This window comes from Protopterus annectens, chromosome 3.part1, assembly GCF_019279795.1.
Source record: "Protopterus annectens isolate FY-2018-M chromosome 3.part1, PAN1.0, whole genome shotgun sequence".
Classification (NCBI taxonomy): domain Eukaryota; kingdom Metazoa; phylum Chordata; order Ceratodontiformes; family Protopteridae; genus Protopterus; species Protopterus annectens.
In genome coordinates, this window is record NC_056732.1 from 917,867,514 (window position 1) to 917,885,278 (window position 17,765).

Sequence of the window (17,765 nt, forward strand, 5' to 3'; positions counted from 1 at the left end):
ATTACTATTCTCTATGAATGTAACCTGAGTTTTATTACTATTCTGTATGAATGTAACCTGAGTTTTATTACTATTCTGTATGAATGTAACCTGAGTTTTATTACTATTCTCTATGAATGTAACCTGAGTTTTATTACTATTCTGTATGAATGTAACCTGAGTTTTATTACTATTCTGTATGAATGTAACCTGAGTTTTATTACTATTCTGTATGAATGTAACCTGAGTTTTATTACTATTCTGTATGAATGTAACCTGAGTTTTATTACTATTCTCTATGAATGTAACCTGAGTTTTATTACTATTCTCTATGAATGTAACCTGAGTTTTATTACTATTCTCTGTGAATGTAACCTGAGTTTTATTACTATTCTCTATGAATGTAACCTGAGTTTTATTACTATTCTCTATGAATGTAACCTGAGTTTTATTACTATTCTCTATGAATGTAACCTGAGTTTTATTACTATTCTGTATGAATGTAACCTGAGTTTTATTACTATTCTCTATGACTGTAACCTGAGTTTTATTACTATTCTCTATGAATGTAACCTGAGTTTTATTACTATTCTCTTTATCAAAATTGATTTTATGTATGTCTGGAGCTTTTCTCCTCGGGTCTCCACTGAAAATGGGCCAAAACTCATTTGGACTAACCCGGTTAACAAATGTCAATAAATAAATAAATAAATAAATATGTCATCCTTCTTTTGCTTGCCTATATTGTGTCCATATAACAGAATGCAAATGTTACAGGATGCCCTAGTTTCCATTGCTAATGTCAGAATACTTTTTATAGCCTATGGAAGCACATTGGATAGGATGCAACTCACATTTTCCCAAAAACATTGTTGTAGTATTTTTGCAGACATGTAATTATTGATAAAAAAGCTACATATTTCTATCTTAATTGTATCACTATCTTCCCACCAAGCAGTTAGTTTAGATGCTGTCAACATTATTTTTTTGCAGTCTTTGCTTAGTTGCATACATTAATATAAATATTATCTCTGTTATTTCTTTTCTGAACCTAATTCATGTTTAATAGTAAATCCACAAACCAAGTTAATTTTCATCAGTTATAGATGAGAAAATATCACTATGACGTAACATGTTGACTTTTAAACTAATAATAATAGGGCAATAAGCTAGCTCCTGCACCTACGCATCCCCCATCTGTAAGTTTGCTCTCTCTGAGATCATGCAACCTTGGGATAAGGAGATTCTTCTTGTCCTAATACTCATTGGTCTCACTCAGAATACTGCATGCAGTTTGACAAAATCAGGATGCAGTTAAACCTGATGACAAATCATGTACCCATCGAATTCATCTTGAGTAAATACCTCTCACATCTTTTTTTCTTATGTAGCACTTATTACCTACTAACTGTCTATATATAATTTGGTAGTCATGAGTATGCATTTTATTTAACATACAAATATGCAGTCTCCAGGTTATTGTCTCAGAACTGGCCCTGCCCAAGTAAATTAAATCAATTATATAATCTAGCATTATCATTCCAGTAGGTATTTGTACTTTACCAGGTATGAGCTGCTACAACTAATCATGTTCCATGTGGTATCTGTTAGCTTGTGAAATTTCTCTGTTACTGCTTTAAGTCTTGCAGAATTATTAATTTTACTGACTTAAACAAATTGTAATACACTCAGACTTTAGGAAACATCTGTAGTCCATTAAGTTCTGTGACTTTTTGAAGACCATCTTAACTGCTACTGTAGATTCCGCGGTGGTGCAGCGATAGCGTTGTTGCCTCACAGCAAGAAGTTCTCCCGTTCAATTCTCGGCTGGAGTGCGGGGAGTGCCTTCTGTGTAGAGTCTGCATGTCCTCCCCGTGGTTGGGTGGGCATTCGAATGACATGTGTAAATGGGCATGCCTTCATTGAAGGTTGAACATCGAGCTGGCACCTCAGCATTCATGAAAATCTACTGCCAATCATTAGCGGACCGAAGTTCCGCTGTGGCTACCTCTAACCGGGAAAATCCAAAAGACAGCAACAACATCCTTAATTGCCTGTGTAACATTTCAGCAGCTTGAAAATATACTGTCTGCAATTTTGTGTGTGTGTGTGTGTGTGTGTGTGTGTGTGTGTGTGTGTGTGTGTGTGTGTGTGTGTGTGTGTGTGTGTGTGTGTGTGTGTGTGTGTGTGTGTGTGTGTGTGAATGTGTGTGTTGTAATTTGCATGTTGCAAAACTGTTATATGTATTATGCCAATAAGATACCAAACAAATACAGTTTTATCTCTGTGTGCGTGTGCGTGCATGTGTGTGTGTGTGTGTGTGTGTGTGTGTGTGTGTGTGTGTGTGTGCGCGCGCACACATGTTGTAATTTGCAATTTGCATGTTGTAACATTGTTATATGCATTATGCCAGACAAATACCAAACAAATACAGTTTTATCTGACCAGTTTGTTGTGCCCAAGCATATGTTGTATAGTGTGCAGATGATGCAGTGTATCTAGTCTCTAAAATCCAACACCATTTCCAGAATGGTGCCAGTATTCCAGAAAAATTACCATCTAGAAAAAAATACCTTTTGGCAACTGAGACAAAACTCTTCTGACTGAATCCCAAGATTTTGTCCTGTGAATTTTAAATAGACAAGCTCAGGACTTTCATTGCTTAGATTAGACAGCCTGCAAAGAAAGGATAATGCAACATCATTACTCATGATAGTCTGGATAACTGTGTTTTAGTCCTAGAAAGATGATTTCTAGGAGACCTATCATCCAGTTACAGAAGTTTTATGTATTTACATTTGTTCATATTTGTTTACCAGAGAAGTCCAACTGGGTAATATATACCCATTTTTGGCAGAGGCCTTGGGAGAAAAGCTCCAGAGAGTTAAATAACATCAAATAAAACAGTAGTATAGATGTAATTAAAATGTACATATAAACATGCATATAATTTGACAGTAGAATGCATAAGATACAAAAAAGCATGAGGAGACTTCAATGATGTAATAATAAAAGAAAAAATACATGTAAGTAGGACAATCAGTATACATAAAAGTGTTTGAAACATAGTCTACAATGCCCGGAAATAATCAAAAGTTATACAATTCCTCCCTAAGAATGGACAGAGGGCAAGTGTTCAAAGGATATAAATAGACGGTATGATGAAAGGTTAGTAAGAATGTGAGAGATTCCTTAAATATATGGAGGCTTGACATAGTTCTAATTGAATTTGGGATAAAGTTCCATAGTTTGACTATCCAGTGTGAGTGTAGACTTTGTGCTATACATTTTTTTTGGCTTATAGATTTCAAGCAGGTTTTTGTCTAGAGACAGAAGTGGGTGATTTGGAAGATCATGACGAAGTACTGAAGGGATAGCAGAGCAGGTAGAGAGGTTATTTAGTATTTTATGGGTTAGAAAAAGCTGTTTATGGGCTATTCGGTATGTGAGTTTTAACCAGTCAAGAGCATGTAATGCAGAGCAATGATGGGGTTGGGTGGCTGTTGATTTCTGTGTTCCTGAATTAAGGCTGACATGCACCTATCGTCATGTAGCTGGTTTCCTTCAGGATTGCTCCTGTCTATATACTACTGCAAAACTACTTTCATGATAGTATGAGTGAATTTCTCAAACCAGCCAGCTTTCTTGTAACTAAAAATGAACACCACATGCTCTGGATGACAAATGGCATCAGTGTCTTAAGGCAGAGAATCACCTACAAATCTGCCACCACCAGTAACAATGCTATTATTGGAAGTATCAGAGAAGCAGCAATCCACCTTATAAAAGGCACTTTCCTCAGTGTATTAGACACAATGAATCTTCCTCCCTCACTAGTGACCTGTTGACTCATTTCAGATTTAACAGCCGCTGCATATGTACTGACATCATTTTGTTCTGCTAAGTACAAGTGCTTGAACATCTGACTAAGTAGTCAGCAGTATTTAGACTGCACAGATATTTTCATTAGTGGATGTAAGAATAACAAATGATTTAATTTACTGCACTTCTTTTTTGCTGCTGGGATAATATATCAAGAAGATCCTAATAACATTATTGTATGCAGCTTTTGCTTAATTATCTGTATTTATATGCATAGTTATATTGATTTCTCCAGTACTCTGTACTTAATGTTTTAAAAGTAACTACTGCATTACTATTCTTAAAAAATATGACGTGCTTAGCAAGACTTATGCAGGCTAATACTTATTGCTGCTGTAAGTAAAAAGTATATTTTTGGGTAAATTCTGCAACTGCCAAAGCTGGCATTCTACACTCTAATCAGTTTGTAGGCAGTTGCTACACAAGTACTCCAGGAGGCCATTAAGAATCCTAGTCAAATACTTAGTTGACCTAAAGCACTGTCTACATAAAATCACACAGTAAGCAAATTAAGGTAGCAATATTCAAACCCTGTAACCTTGGCACAGGAAGTACCTCATTTACAAGTCATAGCTTTAACCTTCTCTGTTAACTGTCAGACTCAGTTGCTCACACCCTTGATGTGCTCATTTTTGGAATAAAACTGAGACTGTGCTTGTATCTGTATTTTACTAAAGTTCCAGATATAATGTAAAATTTGCCTACCTGCCAATACACAAGCTAACCTAAATTAGTGTAATTAATACTGCTACTGCAATGAGTGCTAAATATTATTTATGTCATATTATAGTGTCCAATATCAATAAAAATGTAATGTAAGTTTGCCTACATCATATGGGAAAAGAGAGAAGGCATGGTGTCTTGTCACTCTGCAAGGTCTTTTGAAAGATTTTACCCAATAGACTGAATGCAGAACTCAGATCAATAATGTAAATTAGAGTGACAGTCAAGACTACAGATGCCTCATTTTTGCAGTGTACCTAAGTACAGATATAGCATTTTTATAACACGCATTTCTGCTTCTTGCCATTTTCCCTTCCTAATTAGATGACATTCTAGGGAGCTGTCTGTGGCAAGTGAAAGTAGATGATGAGTATTTGCATAGTGTTGATACAAATTAATTTAATTTTTTTTTGTTCACCACAGAAGCTGTAGTTACCCATGACCCTTTATCAAGCAAATACAGTACAGTGAGTAGAAGTGATTAATAGCAATCATAAGAAAAGGGAAAACAACTAAAATGTTGAACTAGTGGTGTATTAAATAATGCAGTATCTCAGTTTCATAGCATATGACTATAATGATATGGATAACTATATAATTTATGACATGCTTATATTTTGCATGCAAAGAAGCTGAGCAAAGTAAACTGAAACAAAATGCACAGCCAAGTGTGCACGTGCACTTGCACACATACAGACACAACACCACACACGTGTGCATGCATGCACACACACACACACACACACACACACACACACACTGCTTTCTGCTTTATCTGTATGATGGACAGTAATGATGCCCGAAAGCCAAGACATAACCTTAAATCAATGAGAGGCTGATAGTCAGTCAAAAACCCAGTACCTATAGTTTGAAAAACTCACCTTAGTCAGGTTTTCCACATTACAGGAATTAGTATGACTCACAGGAGAGCAGAATGCCAAAAGTACATGCAGGGAAAATAATGAAACCATTGACTTCAGCAGCTCTGCTTGAATGACACTATATGGAATATCTCCTGCAGATGAATGATGCAGAAACTTAGCAGGAGATATAACTAGATCTAGACAATATGGTACAATGATGTGTGTGACAGTTTCATATAAGGAAAAAAAATCATCAAAAAAGTGTCTGAAGTATTTTTTCTTCTTAAATTACAGCTTTCTGTCTATATATGGGCTTGACCATGATGAAATATCCTTGGCCTAAGTTTTCGTTATACCTGGATGCTTAAATCAGTGAGGAAAAGGGAATGTGCTAGTTGCCAGAGGAATGTAATTTACCAGAAGCAGAAGAAAATTATTTATCCAAAAGGTAATAGATGTCAGTAAGGGAATTATATGATGTGTGCAGATAGAAAACATGCCAGGCATTTTTGTGTCTCAGGTTGGCTATAGTAAAACCCTAGGCTTGAATCCCTTAGGCTGCAACTGCATAACACAATTAGCTAGATTAGCTGTGATAGTCCTATGCTTTTAAGTGGCAGTTAACCAATATAAAATGCTAAATTAAGTAAATAATTCTACTGTAATTTACAAAGGGTACACTCACAAATTATTTTACCCTACTCGTGGATGAAGACTGAATGCTCAAATTTCAGTTGCCCATGGATCAACCCAATTATGATTGAAGTTCTTCCACTGCTATGCCTTTTTAGGGAAATTTCCCACTTCTTTGAGTTAGTGTGACAGTGGGGTTGGCATATATAGGTTCAGGGGATGTGAGGGGATTGATCTCCACATGAGGTGGGGGGATGCAGTGGGACTTGGCACCTGCAAAAAACATTTAATAAATAGTTTTTCAGCAGTTTTCTTTTCAGTGAATGCAGTTTTGGGATTAAGATCCTTGGTGCATTCATTTTTGTCCACTCATAGTGGAAGCCACAAATTATGATGTAACCTTCTGGTCATGTAACTGGCAGATGTCTTTGTTTGCATATTTGATAGAATATGCAAAGCAAAACTATGACACCAGAAGTTTTATTATATTTCATTGTCCTTGCTGCAAATTCCAGACAACTAAACTATAGGGGGATTCAATAAAAACTCACAAGATAATTTTGACCATGTGAGCATCATGGCACCATGGCACATCGCCAAGAGAAGCTTTAGATTCAGTAAACTCTGCATAGCAGCACACACTCATGTTTAAATATAGAATGTTTTGTGGTATGCAAATTACAGCATAAGTAGCTGAATTTTATGCTAATTAAGCAAACCAACACAGTAGATAGATTCAACAACCTGTAAAGCAACCATGTAGACTTCATGTTCGTGTTGGCCGCATATTACAAAACTTTCCAAATATAGCCAATGAAAGGAGTCTACACAGAAACAAGCGCAAGTAAATGTTCTTACATTTGTACAGAAATTACCTTATCAAGTAACACCACTCATATTATTACCTAATTATACATTGTGGATGCTAGAAAATCAGAGTAACAAATATAAAAATACATTTTTAAGTGCCATAACATAAATGCAGCTTCACTCAACCACCCCCAAATGAAGAATATAGTCATAAGATGTGCAGGCTGCTAAAATGTTTAAATGTCATGAAACAGACTATTATACTGCAATGTAAGCATATGAATTATGTGGCCGATGGATTACAGTCCCATTTTATTAAAACATGTATTACTCTGTGCAGATATATAGGCTAAGCAGTACCCTCCCTTGTGTTTCCAGCATTGGAATCTCATGCAGTTACCTGCCTACTCAGTTACTAACCATGTAGATTCCAGCCTATCAGCAAGGTGAACATGCAAATGAGGTCAAAACTCATTAAATTGCTGATTCTCACGAAAGAGTATTGAAGTAGGTGTGTTCTCTTTGTGTAGGCACTTCAACAGTGTTCATGTTGAATGCATGGCAACAGTGAAAGCTGACATTGGGGGGGTGGGTTACACTTACAGAAGTGAACATGTAGGACTGTAAAGGGTGAAAGTGCATGTAAGCATTGCATAATTCCCAAGTTCTGTGTCATCCTCATTATTTGTTTTTTAAAATGTGTGGTCTATGTCCAGTTTAATTATTTTTAAAATTTGCCATTGTTTGCGCAACATGGTGCTTAGCTCAGACACAAAAAACAGAGGAATGAATGGCAGGTTTCTCTGGGGTGTTATGTAACTATTCCAATGGCTGCACATGCATGTGTTGGGGCTGGAATATAGATGATCCTGGGTTCGACTACAGGGTATACAACCTTTCCTTCACTTTTTATAGTTCATGTTTGAGTGACATCACAAGAACGAAGGAAACAAATATCAATTTTGCCTATGCTTACCTTATTTATGCGAAGGTGCATAGAGTTACATGGAGGTGAGCATAGTGCATTAATGAACAAGCAACAGATGAATTTAATAGATGCTAGTTATAGCATAAGCAAGTGAACTGCAAGTTAATCAACCAATCCAACACTGTGGCACTATTCAACAATGTATAAAGCATCCATGTAACCTCCATTCTGTTTTTTCCTCAATCCTTCAATACCGCTGGAGTAGAGACAAGGAAATTTTAACTGACACAATGCTAGGGGCTGTTGCAGCTATTCTATATCTGCATGTGCTAGGGGTTGAAGCCAATGCTGCTGGTGCTGCTGACAATATGTCTGGGCCAAAAAGGAGAAGAGTGTTCAGGCCCAGGTTATCTTTCCAGGTGCTACATGAGCTGGAGATTGCAGAGCACTACAGGGTGGACAGGGACACATTACAAGAATTAAGTGAGCTGTGCCACCCTCAACTCAGAGCCATAGCCAACCGAAGGGAATCCATCCAAGTGAAAACTAAGGTATGATTAGCCCTTAAAATATTAGCTACTGGTACTTTTCAAAGACTAAATGGGGACATGATGGGTGTGTCACAGGCATCAGCCTCCAGGATCCTCCAACAATTTCTGGATGCTATGCTCATACATGCCAGTGAGCAGATAGTTTTCCCCCATACTTCTGAAGACAGGCCCAGCAATATGGAACTGTTTTACTGTGTAGTGTACTATCCTGGAGTACAGGGTGCCATTGACTGCATTCATGTACACATAAAGGCACCACCTGGTGAGCAGGTTGGAATCTACATTAACCACAAGGGATACACTCCATCAACTGCCAAGCCGTGTGTATTTCCCAGGGAATTATCTTGAATGTGTGTGCTGGCAACCCTGGCAGTTATCATAACTTCCATATCAGGCACACATCACAGCTGTAGCAGATGTTTGCTACAGGGATCATCCCACAGGACCATTTACTGGGAGATGTTAGCTATGCCATGGAACTGTGGCTGATGACACCCATCAGTAATGCACACACACAAATGGAAGAATGCCATAATGAGGCACATGCTCAAACTAGAAACATCATACACCATGTGTTTAGTCTTCTGAAGTCATGGTCTTGTTGCCTAGAAATATCTGGTGGAGTCTTACAGTATAATCCATGCACATGTACACAAATATTCACAGTATGTGCTATGCTACACAGTCTGATCCTGCAGAAACAGCGGCAGCAGTATCATCAAGGGGAAGGGACACACATCCCCACCAATGCCTAGGTCACCACACCCAGAGTCAGAGGAGGACTCTGAGGAAGAGTCCCCAGCTGCTGTCCCTGTAGGCAGACATAGGTATGCTCAGTATGCCCTTGGTTCAGCTAAGAGACAATGCATAGCACATTCACTGACCACATAGGGATCTAATACCTTTCTCCTACTCACTTACATATAGAAAAATCTATGCCAGGCAACTCGCACAACCTTTACCTCCCCATGTATTGGCTGTGTACTGCTTATATTAGTCTGCCCTGAACTAAAGGTGTGTCAACTACTGCATTTGCAAGGTAAATTCTAAACCTAGAGTGCATTATTTAATAATATTATGGCATATCCTTGTATTTCCTAACTTGGTACAGTAAACAAGTAAATAGTAATTGATTTGTACAGAAAGTACCTTAACATGTGACACCTGACACTTATTTTACTTAAATTTGTCTATTAATAATTAGTAGGCCTCAGGCATGAAAGATTCACAGTCATATCTCTGAAGGATATTGATGTTCCCTGCATGGCCTCATTTTAGCACCATACCTTTGTACTGGTAAATCATTAATAACAGAAGATAGAAAGTTATGATACACATTGCAGTTTCAGACTTCATACTTGTTTGTGTCATAACAATAACTGAGCTTTGCCCCTCCCCACCAAAAGAGAGGTACCATTGTTCCTGCCATAACAGTAACTCAGCTACGCTAGCCCCAAAAGAACAGTACATGTGTGTTTGTGCCATCCAACCTGGACTTCATTTGTTGGCAACTACATATATTATTCCTTGTTCATAGGTTCATAGGTAGGTACTAGGCTATTGGCCCTAGGGCCTATATAAGCCTAGCCAAAAGGTACCCTGGCTTTCGCCACCCAAGAAAATTATTTTCCTGTGCCACTGTCGAGCAGAGCCACAGAAGTGATCCCCGAGGTGAATTTCCTATCTCCCATCCAATCATCAAGATATTTTTCTTGAAGAGTGCTAATGAGGAGCTTTGTTTGATATAGATAGGTAGTTTGTTCCAGAGTATGGGAAGTCTCTGGAACAGGAATCTATCCCTCCAGCATGTTCTGTTCATTGTGGTGACAAGGTTTAGGTCCCTAGAGCATGTAGCTCGTAGGGATTGGGATTTCTTTAAGAGGAGCATATCTAAAAGCTCTGGGTTTGACATGCAGAGATCGCCTCTGAGTAGGTGATATGCGACAGAGTAAAGCTGCAGTTTTTTGAGACAGTCTGCGTAGGGCATCTGTTTGAGGCTGGTAATCCTCTTTGTGAGGTATTTCTGTGGCCTTTCTAGTTGTTGTAGATGTCCTGTGAGGTACATACCAAAAGGGGCATTGTAATCCATAATGGGTCTAATGAGTGATGAGTAGAGGGGACCTATGACCTCTTTTTTCCTGGATGAGAAACCTTTTGTGATGAGGTGTGCCATGTAGAAGGATTTTCTGACTACTGTGGCGATGTGATTATCAAAGGAGAGATCACTGTCCACCTGTGTCGCAAGGTCTCTTATCATACTTTCAGTGATAAGTAGACTACCGCCTATGTGGTAGTTCATGGGTACAGAGTTTTTAACAAAAGGGATGACAATGCACTTTTTGGCATTGAGCTTCAGGCCATGGCTTTGACACCAGGCATCTGTCTAAGCTAGGCCCTTTTGTAGGATGTCCACATCTTTTGGAGTTTTGATTATGTCTCCTAGTTGGCAGTCATCTGCGAACTTCATTAGCCAAAGACCTTCTGTGTTAGCCTGTACTTCAGAGAAGTAGATACCAAACAGGAGAGGACACAGGACTGAACCCTGTGGTACTCCACTCGTCACTGGTCTGAAGTTGGATTTGGAGTCTGCTACTTTCACAGTGTGGGTTCTGTCAGTGAGCCAGTTGGCAACCAATCTTGTGACATAGGGATTTATACCTAGTTTAGTGAGTTTATCTATAATTCCAGAGTGGGGGATGGTGTTAATATCCTCTCACATGTTAAGGCCAGTGATATGGAATGGTGTACACTCTTCATGAGTTAGATAACTGTTGAATGACCAATTAACACAGAAAGGTAAGCAGAGCTGTATATCTGTAAGCATAATTATGACAGATTGTGTGATCACTAACTTGTCTCTGTCAAAATATAGTAAAGAGAATTAAATGTACAAATCACAGCTGATGGTTTGATAGCAGTGTACATTCTGATGCAGTTGGTTGTGTGAAGAATGACTTAATTTCATTGAAGCAAAGCTGTTTGTGTGGCAAAGAGGACTGAGGTATCCCTCCTGTTTTCTGAAGCTGTGTTGCTGTGAGGGTTCAAATCCTGACATTTAGAAATTTGTGATGTGTACTATCAATTTTTACTGTGCTTTTACAGATTTTGTATATGTGTTCCTTAGTTTTATTATCTTTTCCTCTTTGCTGTCTTTTAATTCCACTTTTGCGCAATGTACCATATCCCGAAAAACAGTTTCGCTAAGTGTACCTTGTTTGTGCAAAGTGCAACATTGCAGAAACTGGCAAAAACAAGATTGTCTAGCAAGCAGACACCCAAAAATAGAAAACAGATACATTCAATTAATGCTCTTAACCATAGCGAAAAGTCAGCCTGAAGTACAGATGGGACCGGGGTATAGTAGCAAACATTAGCAATGCGGCTTGCTTTTGTGCACAGCTTCCTTATGCACAAACATGCCTATCACGCATGCGTGTACACTTTGTTAACCATCACGCAAATCCAATGCTCATTGTGCTATGAAATTGTATATATATGATATTTTATTGTAGGTGCTTATTGTCCAGTTCCTTTGTATGACATAAAAGCACATGTGGAAACATTGCAAACTAAAGGCACAATATAACTAAATGTCATATATTTACAATACGTCCATTTGCCGCCCCCCCCCCAAATCACTCCAAACAAGCACTACAACCATGTGGTCTCATTACTTTTTCCACAGATATATCAACCGCAATACAAAGTGTTATATATAATGTTGCATGGTCACTCATGGACAGGACCACTTGGTTGTGCTCACAGCCTTGCTCTGCAAAACTCAAACATTCAAGTATGCTTAATAAGGGTACTTGTGTTGTTATACAGCTAGGCTTCTAAACAGCCTACTGCTATTAGGCTACTAGCCTCAGATGACACAATGAAGCAATGTGCCTATGCAGGCCTCCCAAACTCTTGTCTTTCACATGGCCTGTCAATGTCATCTACTATAAGTTCACCCGCAGTCCAGTCAAAATCAGACTATGTTGTACATGCTGTGGTGCTTGCATTAAGACTGTGTAATTAGATAGGTAGTGGTATTATTGTCACTGCAGTAAAGTGTGTGTGTGTGTGTGTGTGTGTGTGTGTGTGTGTGTGTGTGTCTAAATAGAAGAGCAGAAGTGTGTATCCCACAGTCAACTGTGTGTGTGTGTGTGTGTGTGTGTGTGTGTGTGTGTGTGTGTGTGTGTGTGTGTGTGTGTGTGTGTGTGTGCATGTGAGCTGTTGCTAGACTTTGCAGTGAGCCTTTTACAGAAGCCTGTGGGACACTTATCTTGTCCTGGACAGACACGTCTGTCATTTCTAGGTTATACAGTAAAGAAAAGAAGCTGCTGTCTACAAATACAAAAGTGAGAACCCAGAACTAGAAGACCACCCTCCTCAGTCTAAACAAACAAATAAGACAACTTGTGCAATTACCCCAACCCTTATTTTCTCTTTTGTTTTTTGGGTTATTTTGATTTTTCCCCCACAGCACAGCAGGGTAGGCCTGGCCCATGGGATCCACCTGCCTCCACTATCTATGGCACTAAGGTCCAGCACATCTGAGCTGCAACCTGGTACTCTCCATCTGCTCCTCCTGCACTACCTGACCCCTCAGCTATTTCTGCTCTGGAGGACAGGCCTTTGATTCCTTCTGGAAGCAGTGGCAAACAGGGTGATTTTATCACCATGAAGAACTGCCGGGGATGGTGCATAGGATTGTGTACCACATTGTGGGTGCACGCCTATGGTGGATGGAGACATTGCTCTCCATCACTGTACTGAATAACACAAGGAGACACAGACATCAGACACAACCATTGGCACAGTGAGGTGACAGTGATGACAGTCCACTGGGTGAGGATTCAATTCTCACTGTCTCTCAGCTTGACGTCTATGGGTTTGTGATATCCACACCCTTACCAGAACCATGATGTTCATCCACCTCTTGTGTTCCTCACTGTCCCTGTGTCTTGTTTCATATGTCCTGCCTGTCAGTAATTGTTTTCTTCACCTTGTCAGCTTACATGTCCCAGACATACCTATATCCCTTCCCCAACATTTATCTCTCTCTCCAAAAAAAGGGCACCTGTCCCAAAAAAAAATAAATTGCCCCATGCATAGCTTTGTATGTCAAAAACATGTCTAATTGACACACTTGATTCAGTCCAACTGGTAAAACAACATGATTACATTGGTGTCACCTCTCTCTCTAGAAGTGACAGTCCAAATTCAGTTAATCTTCTGTACAGATTATCGTTTATTTAGGGCACATTCTCAGTATATGTCATATATTCACAATACATCCATGTTTTGTCCACCCTGCACAAGCAATACAACCCTGGGGGCTCAGTATTTTTTTACATACATCTATCAGCCATACTACAAAGTGTAATATATAATGCTGTCTGCTCTCTCATGGATAGGGCCAGCTGGTAGTGCTGACAGCCTTGCTCTGCTAAACTCAAATATCCAACTATGCTCAATAAGAGTACTTGTGTTTTTATACAGCTAGACTTCCACACCTAGGACATACTCTACAGTTAGGTTACTGGCCTCTTATGAAATTATAAATCTATGTGCCTATGCACACCTCACAACCTTTTTGTCCCCCACATGGCCTGTGGATGTAACATCCACTATATTTTGACCTGCAGACATGTAAAAGTCAAGCTTGTGCTGTGATGCTTGCATATAGTACTGTGTTCTGTAGTATGTATACTTAGATAGTTAGGTGTTCTGTTCTCACTGCAGTCAAATGTGTGCGTTTGTGTGTGTGTGTGTGTGTGTGTGTGTGTGTGTGTGTGTGTGTGTGTGTGGGTGTGAGACAGATCTTACTTGACATTACAGAGATCCTTTTACACCAGCACGCTGGACACAGTTATCACAGTATGCTAAACAGACAATGTCGATGTAATCGGCTATATCAGATTATTGCATATACAACCATCTCACCAGGGAAGGCTCAGATACTGGCCTGGACCCCAGGCAGATCACATTAGGTTCATATGAGGTTACTAGGTAGAAGACTGGTGACAGGTATACTTTGGAGTGTATCTGGTGGGGATGAGGGAGTAATGTTTGCACCAAACTGGTAGCAGATTGGTGATGTCCTCAGGGTCAGTATGAGTGGTACCATCCACTACTAGTTCAGCACAAAGCTGGGCCTTCACTTTTAGATTTTGATATAACTAAAGAATGCCTCCTGATTATCTTTAGCTAGGGATGGTACTTTTAAGTTTATACATGGCTTTAGAGGACCTTTCAAGACAGCTAATTTCCTTGTTCAAGCTGTGGAGGGTCTTCTTGCTCTGTTGAATCAGTTGCCTCTCATTCTTAGACATTACGTTCTTTCACTTGTTGTATAAACTATGTATGCTTGTTGCCCACCAGTGTGGCTTGTTTTCTGTGAGGAACTTCATTTGATCCATTCACATTCAGCTGACTGTATACATTTCTATACGTGTTTATACAGGTCATTTGTGTACACCTCTGTATAGCAGTCATTGTTGATAGTGGTAGTAGGGGGGGTTGCAACTCTTTATGGCAATTGTTAAGAGACTATAGCTTGCTTTGCATAAATATTCCATCCTGTCTGCTCTTGAGGGGAGTCGGGTATGATTGTGAATGTGAATGAGACTGAACTGTGATCTGACCTGACTAGGGTGGCCAACACACAGGGGTTAGTGCAGAGACCAACTATGTTGGTCAGTACTAGGTCTTGGCATTCAAGCCCCTTATGGGGATGCAGACTATCTGTTATACAGCATGTATATTAACAAAGTCCAGGAACCTTAGGGTGAGTATGTCTGTGCAAATATATGACTCCAAATCAATTGGAAGACAATTTAAATCACACATGACCAAGATGTTTCGCTGTCTAGTGAGTGACTCAAGTATGTCCAAATAGGCAGACTAGTACTTGTGGCTCATGGTGGGGAACCTGCAGCTAACAATGATATGGAAGGGGGTTTTACATGCAGTTAGTTGTACTCTTTGACCAGTCTTCAGGTGTATTTGTCTTTAATGAAGATGTATACACCTCTATCTTTGCTTCTTTCATGCTCATTTTGATATGTGAATATGTGGAAGGCATTGTACCCTTGCATGGCCACTGTGCTCTCTGCAACCTTGAACCATGTCTGTTTGACTACACAGACATGGGCATCTTCCAAGGCAGGGAGTTCCTTCAGTGAGTGCAGTTTCTGATTTACACTCCATGCATTAAGCAGCATAACCTTCAGTTTGTCTATAGTGGATCCTTTTGCATTGGGACTATTGCCTAAAAAGGCCACTAGGGGGAGGCAAGCATCTTCATATAGTACAGTGAGGTACGTCTCCAGTCATTTACTGCAACATGGACTGTGACAGAATCATAACGGTTCTTGTTATTGAGAGACTTGAGCACCTGTGTGTGATCTGACAGACTCTGGCACCTGACAGGCAGCTGACTGTGACATTCTCTTTATCCAACTTGGCAAAGGGGACATCTGTGTGTCAATTATGAGCAAGACATTTGGTTTTGAGTTGTTTTGCCTGAAGGGCTTATTGGCTGAGACGAGACACTGGTGTGTGTATTATTATGTGTAGTAGATTCTGTTGGTTCTGCACTGTGTGCATTAGGTTTGCACTTGGGAGATCTCCAATCTTTAGTTAGGTTTCTAGTAAGTACCTCCATCTATGTGGGTTTATGTGTTATCAACTTATATGCAAGGGATGAATTGAGTGTGGTGACAACATATTTGATATTTTGTTTGTTGTTATGTGAGATACTTGATTCCAAACTCATAGTATGGATACAGCTCTTGCATGTTGTATTAGTGTTTTTTTAGCAGTAACTAGTTGTCAGTATAAATGAAGTAATTGGTCTTTTGCTCAAGATGCCCAAGTAAATCAGGCTGCCTGGAGAAATGGTGAGAAACTGTCCATCCATTATGGAATGTATACACTGTAGTAACTAGTGGGGAGTGGGCTAGATGGGCCAGGTTTTAGTGTAAGACTAACAAAATGTGTTTATTTTGTGGAGGGCTAGGGTTAGAAAAATGTAAGTGTTTCACAATACACAACTGACTAGCTCACAGGTAAACTGAGTGCAAACCTCCCAAAACACAATGCTGGAATACAAGTGAAGTTAATTATTTTAAAAAAGTAAAGAAAGGGAAAGGCCAACAGAGAGCCTTATTCCACCAATTCCCAACTCAGATGGGTTCTTGGCTGCATAGTTGTGCAACCAGGATGCAAGGAGGCCTTCTTAATGTATCTCGTATCACTGGAGCACTAAAACCATCCCTAACAGTTTAGATTCAGCAAGTCTGAAAGGAACCTATGCTATAAAATGCAAAAGTACTAGAAATCCAAAGTGCAGAATTTAAATAAAGCAGCAATTCAGTAGAATACTCCAACAACATTGTAGACAACAAACCTTCCTAGTGTGAAATAAGTGGTCTGGAACCCAAATGCTTTAAACCAGAATTAAGACACTTTCATAATAACAGACACAATAAGCCTTCAACCAGCACTTCCCAGCTTAGAAGGGTGTAGGATATCCTCCCCTGCCACAAGACTCTACACCACAAACCTTCCTAATGTAAAATAACTGGTTTGGGGCCAAGTGCTAAAACCATAACAAAGAGACTTAGAACAAAAGCCACAATAAGCATTCAACCAGCAATTCCCAGCTCAGAAGGGTAGTCAATATCCTATACTCCCACCAGAGTGTAGACTACAGACCTTCTTAATGTAACACAACTGACCTGAAGCCCAAGTACTTAAACCAAATGTAATATGCTTAGAATAACAGCTACGATGTAATGCAATACCAGACAGATGCCAGTAACATGTCTTTTAATCTACCCACATACATTATATCATGGCTAGAAGGCCTCTGTTATCTTGATGAAAAAGCCCTGTGGTCAGTCCAGCTGCTGCACATTTGGTGAGGTTCATGCAAAAAAGAGCATTATACTGAGGTTCATGCAAAAAAGAGCATTATACTGTAGTACTGTTCTGATGAGTTTGACTACAGTGCTGAGATCTGAATGTGATGGTGTGTCTTATGATGTGCACTATACCTATGTACTGGAAAACATTAAAGAGAAAGGCTATAACGTAATGGCACACATTGCAGTTCCTGACTTTAAAACTCTTACAAGAGAATACACTAGAAAGCACTGTCATGATGATGCTATCCACTATATCATTTGGCAAAGCAAATATAACTGACAGGTACAATTATCAGTTCAACAACACAAATGCAGATATCTAAGCACTAATGTAACTTTGAATCAGATGCAAAGCTGTTGTATCCCTGTATCCAAAAGAGAGAAAGCAGGGATATGGCAGTTGCCATCACTTACACAGGGTGATGGGAAGGCAGGAGGCATAGGTTGTTACAAAAGGTTGGTGAGTATGTAT